Source organism: Aythya ferina (assembly GCF_964211825.1).
Source record: "Aythya ferina genome assembly, chromosome: 12".
NCBI lineage: Eukaryota > Metazoa > Chordata > Aves > Anseriformes > Anatidae > Aythya > Aythya ferina.
The window spans coordinates 9,113,588-9,126,600 of record NC_140308.1 but is presented as its reverse complement, the minus strand read 5'-3'; the positions used below and the strand labels follow the sequence as shown (position 1 = coordinate 9,126,600).

Below are 13,013 nucleotides of genomic sequence, written 5' to 3'. Positions count from 1 at the left end.
GGCTGTCATGATACCAGCAGAAACACACAGTGAAGCCCGTGAGCAGTTTTTCAGAGCCATTCTATCCATGTCTAGGCTGGCTCCCATCGCCTTTGTTCAGTTTAAAGGATCCTAATGTAGCATTGTACTAAGCAAGCAGTAGGCTGAAAGCTCTCACAGTGTGTATCAATAGCAAGCATTAATTTTCCATTGTTTGCTGATTTTAATTAAATTTGTTAGAGTTCATGGCAGAGATATGTAAGCTTACATACAGAAGTGAGAAAGATGCTTCAGATCTTCATCTAGGCTGGGCTTGCAGCTCTGAAACAAAGGCAAGGCAGGCAGCAGTGTTTTACTCCAGGTGATGGAGGAAGAGTAAGCAGATGTGTGCAAATTAATAATTAAATAATTAAATACACTGTGGTGTGTTAGGCACCATGGGAAAGACTGAATGACAGTATGTTGAAGAGAATGTTTAGGTACAATTCAGTGTACTTGGTAATTGGAACAAATGCTTCGTGAGCCTGCAATTGCATCATAGAATCACAGAATCATTAAGGTTGGAAAAGACTTTCAAGATCATCTAGTGCACTCATCACCCCTACTGCCAATGTCACCCACTAAACCATGCCCCTAAGCACCAGGTCCAACCTTTAATGATGCAATATTTTTCAAGATTTGCCTGCTGCATTTCCATACACGTGTAGCCTTCATGAGAAGCTTTCATCAAATTCTCCAAGACCATTTGCCTTAAAAGTCAGCCAGGATGCCTGAATTCATTTAGCTGAAGCCCTTTGAAGGCCTGCATTATTAAGGGTTTTTATTTATTTATTTATTTATTTATTGGCTGAGGTATTATTTAAATATATTGGAAAACAAAGGGATTCTGTCATTTAGAGAGTATCAGTCTCATGTCTACATGAAGTGTATTAGAGATCATAGCAAAGTGAGCACTTAAAAGATCATCAGCTTGACACTGTCAAGAAAATTATTTTGAATTTTTGCTTGAACTTGTCCCCCCAAGGGTCTCTTTGTGCCTGTACCTCTCTTTCATTTGTGAAACCTACAGCTGTGGTGCTTCACTTGTGTTGAAAACCATAAAAACGCAAGAACAAAGAAAAAAAAACAAATCAAAAACATTGAAAGAGAGTACAAAATAGCTGCTATTCTGTTCCCTAGGCTCTCTGCTTAAGAGCTCTATTCACTTAAAACATTTTCCAGCTTCTGAAACACTTGATTAAAGTCAATTGGGAAAAAGATAAGCTCTTAAAAGTGCTAATTTGTGACTCAGAAAACTTGAATAAGTCTAAATATGAAATTCTCTGTTGCTCTGTATTCATGATTGCAGGGCTTGTTTGGAGAACATTTTAACATTTTGTTGCACAGTCTCTATGCCTATTTCTTGTGTTGTGTATTTTTTAAGGCATTCATTAGTATAATATTGCAGCGCAGCTATAAGCTCCCCCAGTATCCGTTCAGTTTCTTGAGATTTTAGAAAGATCCTTCAGATCAGAAATGTTGCTTTCCTTTTGTCTTTCTCTGGTCACACTAGCCTATATGCAGTCCTTGCTTGACCTCATGTACTAGACTGATATTCTTGTCTAATTAACATCCTCTTCTTCTTAGGCTGGGGACATATGAATGAAATTCAAGAATAGAACCAGAACAGGTTGCACTGCGACTGATGTGTACAAAGAAGCAAGCTCTGCACTGAGAAGGCAAGAAAGCAGCAAGCCAAACACTAAAAGGTAAGTATTTGAAGCTGTGACACATCTAACTGCCTCTCCCAGAAGCATGTTCTATGATTCTGTGATTCACATTTGCTAGTACTGGAGCAGAGCGATATAATTTTAGTGAATACATCCCCTGTTCATAGCTTTTTCCAAATTAACATGGCTTATTTTCAGTGTCTTTAACCATTTCATGTGTCATAGCTAATTTATTTTTCATACTGAAGGCATCCTCTAATGTACTCTCTTCTATCCTACTTTGAAGATTGTTAAATGTCTTCTAATCTAGTAATTCCGAACTCTTCTGTCCTCTCTTTTTGCAAAAACAAAATTATCACTGCATATCTTATAGCTAACCCTGTGCCTTATCTTTCACACCTCCCTTCTCAAGTCAACCCCTTTTTCTCCTGGTGTACTTGTGAAAATCCTGATATTAACAGCAGTTACGTATTTGCCTTAAGAAGATAATTCAGTCTTTAAACTGACAGTTTCTAGTCTGCCCTGGGGCTGCTCACAGAGTCACATTGTATAATACGTAGACACTTGCACACAGTTGCTGCTGTCACACTGCAAAAGTTATGATTCACTGATCATCTTCTGCACATTACTTCACATTTCTCCAAAGCTCCTTGCTCCCACAGGTAGAAGAGATTTTCACATTTGTGTAGAGGTGCAACTTTTCTTCTGTTTCTTTCTGTTTGACTCATTGTGGGAGTAATGAATACAGGCAGGCTGCACTAAAGAGTGAGCCAACAAGGTGGAGTAGGTTTTTGAGTACTCAAAAGCCTTTTCTGAATGTTGTTTTCTTAGTTGTTAGGCCTTAGGCCCCATCCTCCGTTCATACATACATGTACATCATGCATACATGTATGTCATATAAAATTAAGGGCTCTTAGTGTCCATATAGTTATGCTGGTCTTGAAAAGGGTTGTTTTTTGTCTGGTTTAATTGCAATCTCAGTTATCAACTGTTGCTTTACTTTTGATGTTGTTTTTAGAACTGCCATAAGACTCACGACATTTTAATTATTGACAAAGCATTTTGTTGATGATTGAGACTACCAAATTCATGGACTAAAAATTTTTTAGAGTCCCTAGATTTCCTAACAAACCAAACACAGTACAAACTGCAATGTTACATTGTTAGGTTAAAGTAACTAGCTGCTGGACTTGTCATCTTCCTTTTAGTATTCTATATTTTTCTTTCTTTATGTATATAAAGAAATATATATATATATATGTAAATATATATATTACATAATATCATGTATGAAATGACATGAATTCACTCAATGAACGAACGAGCATAACTGTAAAACGCATACACATCTTCCAAAGATTTGTAAAGGAAGTGAAATAGCTGATAGAAGCTGTTAATGAATAAACCTTTCATATCAATGCCAAGTAAAAACTATTTACATGATACAGGTATAAATAAAAATATGACTTTGGATGATACTAAATTTATGTCAGTAACAAATTGATTCCATAGCTTGCCTGTTTATGGTAGGATTTTTGGTTATTTTTAAAAGTGCTTGTTTAGGTTCCTGGTCTTCCCTGTTCTGTAGTATTTTCATTGATAAAATACAAAACACAGGAAAGAATTATTTGAGAGTGCTATTAGGCAAAGAAGGTTGCTGAATGTGAAAGACACTAATGCAGCAGTACAGAGTATAAAAAAGAAGCACTGAGGAGCAATCAGTATTTTAGAGGATTAAGTCCCTCTGCTAATCTGATTAAGTTGAAAGATTTTTCAGAAATATGTAGTTTCTTGAGACTGAGAAATCAGGATAGCTAATGTGCCTCATTTCTATTCCCATGATCCTACCACACAGTTCAAAGGACTGACCTTTGTAGAAAATCAGCCCATTAATTGTCTCATGATATGTAGAAGAAGAGCATAATTATTTAACGCCTTAAAATAATGGGGAAAGCAAGCATCTTAAAATATGAAATAAAATAAAAGAAATCTCTATGACCTCTAACCACTAAGAGGTAGCACAGAACCAGGAACCAAATGCACAAACTAAAGGGCTACAGCAGCTTGAAGGACACCAAGAAACTGCTCTGGAAGAACAGAAAGGAAATTAATGTGCCTCCAAAATACGAAGACTTCCATAAGCAAGACAGGGGTCTAAAAGCATAATAGTAACAAGGAAATAGATAAATAATGTGAACAGCAATAATGAAAAATTGCATGTATAAAACAATCAGAAATATTTCGTAGCGTAGTTGTAGCCAAATTCTTGCACATTTCTTTCTGTGCTTTTACAAAGGAAGAGGCAAACTCCATTGAATATACTGTGACAGTGCTCATTGGTTTCTCTCGTCTCAGCAAAGACTTTGCCACAACCTCTGAGCATATTGATGTGAACATTAATGAAGTGGTGATGTAAAGTATGTTATAGATGAAAAGGCCCACTTTGGCAAAGGACCAAGAATGCTCAGGCACAGATACGTCCCTTCTGACTGCACAGTTTGGGAACCTCCTCATCATCCTTTTAATATATAATCAATGAAGAGACAGACACCTCCAGAAGGCAGTTCAGGCCTCTCTGGAGGGTGTTTTATCTTACCAAAGATCTGAATCAACCTCTAAAGTTTTCTGCATTTCTTAACTTACTGTGAAGTACAGGCATAAGGTGATTAAACTATTAACTTTGGGGTTCAGCTCTGTTTGGGCAAATACAAAGCCTAAGAAGTTGCAAAGCCTGATAAAATATGGTTCAGGTAAATGTGATTTAGTTCAAACGTTTAATTTGTAGATTAAAATGCTGTGTAAGATCAGCCAATTAATTCTAGTGATGGACTAAATCCTGAACGCTTTGCATTCTATAATGATTTTTTTCATGGCAAAAATAATTGTCCTGTAAATGCCCGGATTTATCTGCATTTTATTAGGAAATCCTTCCTAAATGCATATGCTGCATTTTGTGGTTAAGGGCACATTCTGCAATAAAAGTGGATTATTTAGGTTACTTCTGGGTTTGGGGGTTCCTCTGCCAAAGAGGAGGAACACTTAATGTGTCAAATGTTATATTGGGTTTACAACATCTTTGATCCTTTTCCCCATGTGTACTTTTGGGCAAAATTAATGAGACTTAAACACCCCAATTTTTATTAGTTCCCCGTTCATTTCGTTAAAGCATACAGTGGTTTGTGTCAGCTGAATGGTGCAATTCCGTGTCTCAGGAAGGAGGAGCTAGCCACGTAAGCAAGTACAGAGAGTGCCCAGCAGGCTCCTGGGAGAGAAGGCACGTTCAGACCCATGAACAAGTGTGTCCCATCTGACACATCTGCAATGAGTAGCAAAGGCAAGGAGAAATAGGCCATGCTTACGGGGAAATTCATTTTCCCCAACCCACCTATGTTTAATCTGAGGAAAATATATCTCCTTTGCTTTATGCAAAGCAAGTTCTTACGCTGGCAACTAGTAGGGCACAATGGTGGCCTTAGGCTGATCTTGGTAGTGGTTTTTCTTCCTGCTTAGACCAGCTGGAAGATTCAGTGCATTTCCTCAGTATTCAGACATGACAATCCTTAGTAATTAGCTGTCCCAGAGCTAGATTATTAGTAAGCTATAAAAAAGTCTCTAATTTCCATCAACAAATACAGTTTCCAGTCATTATAGTCTGCAAGAATAGCGTCAATTTATTTGAGGTTTTCCTCTCCTAAGCATTGGTACGAAGAGTTATTCCCATATGAATTCAGAAGGATGATTAGAAAGAGACTTTCTCAAGATGGCTTTAAAATGAAGCAGCCAGACATAAGAATGTAAATCATGTTCTATGGGAGGAAAAAAAAAATAGATCAGGCTAAGAATGCAAATCATATTCAAGGGAAAAATTCAGATCAATATTAGAATCTGCCTTGTGTGACTGCAGTAGCATAAAATTATTTGCTGAGCTGCCTGTAAAAATGACAGTAGAGAGAAGAAAATGTTTTCAAGCAAAAGATGGTCTGCTGATAATTTGGCACAATTAAGCTAAATTGTTACCCAAAATGGGGGTAAAATATTATATGAAAGCAGATTCAGAATACTTGTGGAAAACGTCAGGTACCTTCTTATTTCTTGGTTACAGTGAGGTGGGTTATGAGGTGTTGGAGAGGTGGGGAAAATTACTTCACTGGTATAAAGTTCCTGGCAATGGAAACCTGATTCTCAGATGTTCAATTAGGAAACAAGTCAGTGACCTCATATTTCCGAGGTAGTGTCTGTTTTCAAAGGAGGGATCCCAAACTTTGATAGACGTATTCTGGGGAAAGTTTATTTTGGAAAGATTTTCATTATGATTTTCAACATTGCCTAGAATTATAAAGTATTTTGTGGGAGGAACATTTAGAAGAAGAGATACTGAAATAAAAGCAAAACAAATAAGCTGGCTTCTTGAGTTTTCTGACTGAAACAGAGTTGACTGACTTCAGGCTTCATGGAATTCTTTTCAGGCTCTAGTTTGTGCAGATCCTAGATGTTTTCGCAGACTTCAGAGGTGGAGAATTCTACAAGTCTGAGGCCCTTAGCTTTTCCTTGATCGTGATGTTATCTATTTCAGAATTCAATATCAGACACCAGATCATGGAAGTCCCAGTTCAAGATTTCAAGTTCAGGTTCTTTATTTTAGAGTCGGGTTCTGACCTCCTCTGGTTACTTGCACAACAGAATCTGTCTGGATAGGTAAGTCCACCTCATTCTGAAGCAAAACATGTGATGGTTCATTCTGAACTTGTAAGTTTGCTGTAATTGAGATCGTGCTGTGAAATGTTTACTCAGTATCTTCTTAGCTCCTTGTTACAAGTTTTTCTGAAAATTTGGCAACAAACAACAATAGGATCTGCTCAGTTCAGGTAGTTTTGAAAGTTGTAGGGTTTCAAATAGGAGAAAATTTTTAAATTTTCAACATACCTGTTTAAGATGTATTAGAAATGCCGTTTAAAATTAGAAGCGTGATGTGAATAGAGTTAAAGAAATAATTTGTTTAGTAATGCAAATGGCAAAAGAATTTTCTTTGCTAATGACTAGTGAAAAATCATGGTCACATGAGCAGGCTACACTGAGTTAATGAGTGAAGGTCCTGCTTATACAAATGAAGGTGCACATCTGAATTAAGAAATATGATTTCCAATTTCTCTTTCATGGAAAACATTCAGATCCATTGTATAATAAATCATACAACAAAAGTAAGTAGCAGGAACTTAGATGCTATGACTATTGTGTAAAAGTAGGGTGAGTCAAAAACACATTTTTTTGAGCAAAGGATGTGCTTTGCAATGATTTTCATGCTTTATATGTAATACATGAAGCCCTGAGCTGCAGTACAAGGGAAGAGAAATTAAGAATGTCTAGCACCTCTGCAATTCCATGCTATAGCTGAATGATCACCAAGGCTGGGCCTACAAATTTGCCTGAGCACTTACTTAAAACTTCAACTATAGGTTTAGAATTAAAAATATATTGTTTAAAAACTGATTTTGCTTCATAGCCCATTGCCACTCTTTTTCCTTGTTTACTTGGAGGCTGATGCATTTAGAAATTTCTGACTGTGGCATGGTGGAAGAACGGTGGGGGACACGGAGAGCTCCATATCCTGTGTTTGCTTTCCAGACCTTTCCTCTTAGAAGTCAGACAGGCACAAATTAGCGTAACTGAGAAAGTGACTTATTCACAGAACATTAGATATAACCATAGGCTCAGGATATAAGATGCATAGGAAAGATGTGGCTGTCTAGGACTGGTCTTCACACCAATCCTTCAGAGAGAATCATAAAGATTGTCTCAAATAAACATTGTTTAATTTCTTTATATTGAAAATAAAGACTGCAGTGGACTTTTGGATAAATCAACCTAGAGAGAGCTGATAGGTGATTTTGTTTAAATTCTTTTGATTGCAGCAGAAATCAAATTTATTTTGCGTGAGGGCGACTTACAAAGTAAAGCACATTAAATCACTCTGCTTCCAAGGGAGAGTGAAGCAGCAGATATATATCCATGCTGGAGAGGTGAGATGTCTGCTACATGCTCATTACACATATTTATGTCTCAGCTGCAAACTGAAAAGTATTCATGAATTTTATATATTTTAAAAGTGTTTCCAGGTATGCCTTTAGCTTTTCAGTTAAGTCTCAGCTTGTACAAACTGCAAATTCCCTTTATGCCTGCTATACTGTTTAATTTTTCACCTGTCAAGAAGTTGTGGGAGTTTCACTGCAAGACAGTAGCACAGAGATGGCAGAATGCAACCAAGCATACTGAGGTGTACGCCTTCTGTGCTAACGGCACAAATAGTGGCTGTCAGGTCTTTGCAGCATGAGTCCAGGAAAGTGTCCGATCTGGTTCTGTGTAAATTAAGAACATCTTTGTAGGTTCACATTTTATATAAATGTTGTAGAGCTCGTTGACTTGTGTTGTGTTGTCTTGTTCTGTGGCTGTTAGTCTCCTTCAGACTTCTAACACAAGATAGCTGCCCTACAATCTGCATCTTCACCTCGAGGAAAGTTTTGCTTTAGATTAGTGGTGCTGGTACATGGGAACCACCTTCTTTGGACCAAATTCACCTTAGGTCTCTTGGCTGGGATACAATAACATTTTAAAAGCAGTATGAGAAGGAAGGAGAATAGGAGCAGCAATGCTGAATTTCTGACTGAGTATACTTTGCTCAGTAGTGAAAATGCTGGTGTGGACACCCAGGAGGAAACGAACCCTTTCAAATCCAGAGGAGCTCTGAGCTCTTTTTGCTGTCTGTTTACAGCAACAAATACATTTAGCGAAAATGGGAAGGTGCACAACCTGGCAGTAGATAAGGGAGAAACAAAGGCTTCTTTCAGCTTATTTAACAGTCTTGAGCTTTCAAGAGGTTTTAATTCCTAATTAGAAGTAACAACTTTTACAGTTCTCTAGAAAATGTAATATTCACTCCTGTAAAACAAAATTTATTTCAGCTATTAGATTTTTTGTTTTAAACAAAAGATACGATAAAATTAATAGCGTGATTTATAATATACACCTAGATCACCAAGTTATAATTATTTTTTGTGCTGGAGAAGAAAAGTTTTTACTGAAAAGTGGCACAGATTTCAGTGTCTTAGGCTGTTTCCTGTTGACCATGCGTGAAGATGAAAGTGATACCTGCACACTTGCTCTGTTGATGATAGCGTCAGCTGATGGTAAAACTGACCCATCCATGCACATTCATTGTATGTGAAAATATAAGCGCTGGAGTCAGCTCTTAAATAGCTAATGTTATTTGTATGATCTGATACCATCCTGGTCCATGCTGATTAGCATATTATGTGATAACCTAATGTCCTTTCCCAACTGTCTTTGAGTGGATGAAGCCACTGAAGATAACCTGGAATTCTGTTTCACTTTTCTGTACTGTGGCAATGAAAGGAATTATGAAAACGTATCCACTGGTGATAAAGGAAATCATTAGAAGATTCCAATCAAATTAGTGGTAGAGCATCTGCAGGTACATAGCAACTGCTTTCTGTCGGTGGAAGGGAGACTTAGGTTTTGTAAAAAATCTCTGATGCCTCTGAAATTCGTAGTTTTTCTGCATTCATTTCTCAGTCTGGGGTAAGTCAGGTCTTCTTTCAATGAAGTATCAGACTACAGCTGTAAGACTTAGATAAATAAGAAGAGATGAGAACCCAGAGTCTGTAATATCTTTTTGTCTAATTTTCTGTACGTATTCAGAGCAGTAAGATTAAAACTCTGAGAATGCAGGCAAATCTCACAATCTTAGCCTTAGGTTATTTGAAATCAAGGAGTCCCCATTTCTTTACTAGGAGTACTGTGTAATATATTTACAGATGAAGTGTTGCTTTGAAGTCGGGATCTTGTCTTTGATCAAAAGCATACAGCTTCCCTCATGTCTCTCAGAAAGAGACAGTAGTTACATTGCAGTGGTGTGGGCTTTTTTAATGTTTTGGACAGCAAAAATGACATTTACATGAAACAGTAATCCTGGGAATGTATGAGATAAGACAATTTCAGCTATGAGTTGAGAGAGAGTCTCTCTAGCAGACTTCAAATCAAGCAGAAGTAATAGCATGTCATACTCACTTTGCCTCCCTTACCTGCTGGTAATTAAAGTACTGATAAAGGAGGTCTGTCAAAATTAATATGATGAAAAGTAAAACATATGTTTAAAATTTTCTAGATGAAAGTACTGTTAATTAGAATTACAGGGAAAAAAAAAAGGTTTTGAGTAAATGCTCTTAATTCACCATGCTTGTTTAAGAAGTGTCAATATACTACAGTAGAGCTTTTTAATCCACAAAAGGAAAGAGCACATAGACTGACAAGGCAAGGTTGATTTGCTTTTTTGTTGTAATTTCTTTGTTTATTTTGTTCCTGAGGATAAAGAAGGCACAGTTCAATTAAAAGGAAAAACTCTTAAGTACTGGCATGCTTAATCTTTGCAGTCACTCAGGGCACTGGGTTTATCAGGCCTGTGTATTCAGATCAATAGTATCACTTTCCTGGTGTTTTTATATTGACTTGCCATGGATTGGTGTATGATTTTTGAAATGTAAACATGAATATGTCTATCCTAGGGGAAAAAATAGGACTGAGGAAGGAAGAATAATACAATGCATACCCACAGCAAGGAAACAGCGTTGAGGCATCTCTGTAAATATTTCTTTTAATAAAGAGTTTCTGGTTTACTGTGTAACATGTAGTAGACTTGAATGTTGTGGATGGATTAAGCATTGCAGCTGCTCTTTATGCTCTTTATCCATAGATAAGTAGTGTTTTCTTGTCTAACAGTGGAAATAAGCATCTCGTATCTCTGTTGTTTGTTTATTTGTTGTCTTTTTTTTTTTTTTTTTTTTTTGGGGGGGGGGCGGGATGGCACATTAATGTAGTATAGACATTCTTTTTAAAATGATTCTTAGCGGTAACCAAAACTCCTTTACAGAAATCTGATGGCAAAGCTATCAAACACGCGTGCATAGCACAAACCACATTTTTACACAGATACTGCCTTATTCAGGTATCGTGACTCTGAGCATTACTATGAAGTGTCTCTGAAATGCTTGCTTAGCTAGAAGAGGGGTATTAAGAAGCTATTCAGTCTGCTTGCATCAGTCTCTTAATGTCACCTAGAAGCTCTAAATAAGCAAAACTAGTGCCATGAGGCTAGCTAGATGTTCACTGATAAACAGGAATACTAGAGAATACTTGTTGCCATCAAGAACGAGTGGGTTTGGACATCTGCATTATGGCAATTTTGTTCCCTCTTCAAGGAAATTAAGTGCTGCTGTTGGAAGATAAGTGAGAATTTCAGTCTCAACTGGTGTCACTGCCAGCTTTATAGTTTGTTTGGCCTAAGCTTAGGTTACCTCCCACGTGAGCTTGCCTTCTGTACAGATTCTAGCCTGCAGAGAAAGAGGGACACAGAATTATGAACCATGCACATTTTTGTATGATTACTTCAACTAGGAAAAAAAAAATATATATGTTTTTGTTTTTAATGTTTTTTTTGACAATTTAGTATTCTTAAAATACTGAAACCAAATGAAAAATAGGATGCCCACCCAACAAAATGATGGTTTGTTGAAAAAGGCAAAGTAATACAAATTACTGGTGGAAAAGTGCAGGCAAATAAGAGAATGAAGTATAGCTACTTAAATTCCTGGGGGAAAAAAGGCTTTGGTATTGCAAAGAGTGTTTAGATCCTGTCCTTCCATTACTGCATTGTGCCGAGAGGGATTTTGTAAAGGAGATTTCTGTTGGTGAAATTTCTTTAGCAGAAGTGAGCTATATTTCCATAGTAATGGGTGAGCCTGATGTCTTTTACAAAGCTGCAAAACTAGAATTTTATGCATTAAGTAATTCTTAGCCTTAAAACAAAATTAGAGAAAAGAGCTTAAATTTAACTTCAGTAAGGAAAGGAACTATAAATTACTTTGAAAGGTGACCTTTGTCCCTGAAACAGCATTTGTGCAATCTGTAAATCAAACTTTCAACTGAACTTTGCACAGATGGGGATGTCTGTCTGGAGCTAGGAAGCACAGCTGTGAAAGAGGGTAGAGTTGGAAAGAGAGAGCATAGCCTGATCTGAGATATATCAGCAATACTTTTTGTTTTGCTCTGGCTATTCTCCTTTTTCCTTGCTTGCTAGTGCTACCAGCAGTCTTCTGTTGAGTATTTCTTTCTCAACTCTCCACCTCTTCCCTAGGATCTCCCTCTATTTCCAATAATTTCAGTGTTCACCTAGTGAATTTTTGTCTTCACATCCTCTTAGTGTCCATAGCTCCATATAACACCGTATAGCTCCATATAAATAAATCAAAGGAAAAGTAAGTTTTGGTTTTTTACTTTGATTGGCAATACTAACAAAATACTTTTTTTTTTTTTTTTTTTTGTCCTCTTCTAGTGCTTTGCCTATCTTTAAATTTTTTTGAATGTTAACTACCTATTGGTCTAGGTCTGACTTATATCCAGCATAAGGGAGCTTCATCTTTGTTAATCTGTATACAATACATATACTATTATATTTTAATTTAGTTTTAATGGGGGGTTGATCATCTTGAATTCAGAATTGAATAAGAAGTATAATTCCCAATTGTAAGTGGAAATAAATAACAAAGAGAAAATACTAAATAATATGAAATATAAAATTGTTCTTCCATTCTACACCATAGATTTCCCTTGAGGAAAATAGGAGACATCAGTAATGTGAAAAATCAAGATGCAATTAAAAAACCTGGGAGTGTAAGGTCTCAGAAATAGCAGAGTGCTTTTGGACCTTCAGAGTGTGCTACATAAGCAGAGCACACAAACTTTCCCTCCAAAGTTGTGTTCACCTCTACAACTTTGTCATAACAGTTCACAGCTAAGGGAAATAGCTTTTGATATTTTCTTTTTCCACATCAATCCTCTGTCTTTGTTTTTCTTCAGATGCTTATTTCTTTATGCTTCTGGTGCCCTGAGAAGTGTAGAAGTGTGTGATGTGAAAATAAAACCTTGGAAGTATTTTAACAAAGCAGCTTTGTTGTCTCACAAACTTCCCAAATATATGGGAATATATACAATGAAACTACTTTCTTTGTGTTATTAATAATGTTATCAGCTGAATAACATAATGCTTTATAACTTTATAACCAACTTCCAAAATTAATATTGGATTCAGAATTATATAAAAATCAATATAAATCTGTACCAGTTCAATACATATATGCCAAATTATTCCTTATTTACACCAGTGCAATTCCTCATGTAATTTATCATGAAATATATCTCAGCCCTTTGTTAGTCCTATAAAGAAAATCTTTTAAGGTCTGTCAGAACTGCAGAAAG

The 13,013-nt window shown here is 36.6% G+C and overlaps 1 long non-coding RNA gene across 1 annotated transcript in view; it reads left to right on the top strand.

Annotated features, from left to right (window-relative positions):
- Positions 1-13,013, top strand: part of LOC311443515 — a 42,058-nt gene that overhangs the window by 26,684 nt on the left and 2,361 nt on the right. Inside the window, exon 2 of the long non-coding RNA XR_014697304.1 lies at positions 1,606-1,727. This is a non-coding gene — a long non-coding RNA (uncharacterized lncRNA). The remainder of the gene's footprint in view (positions 1-1,605; positions 1,728-13,013) is intronic.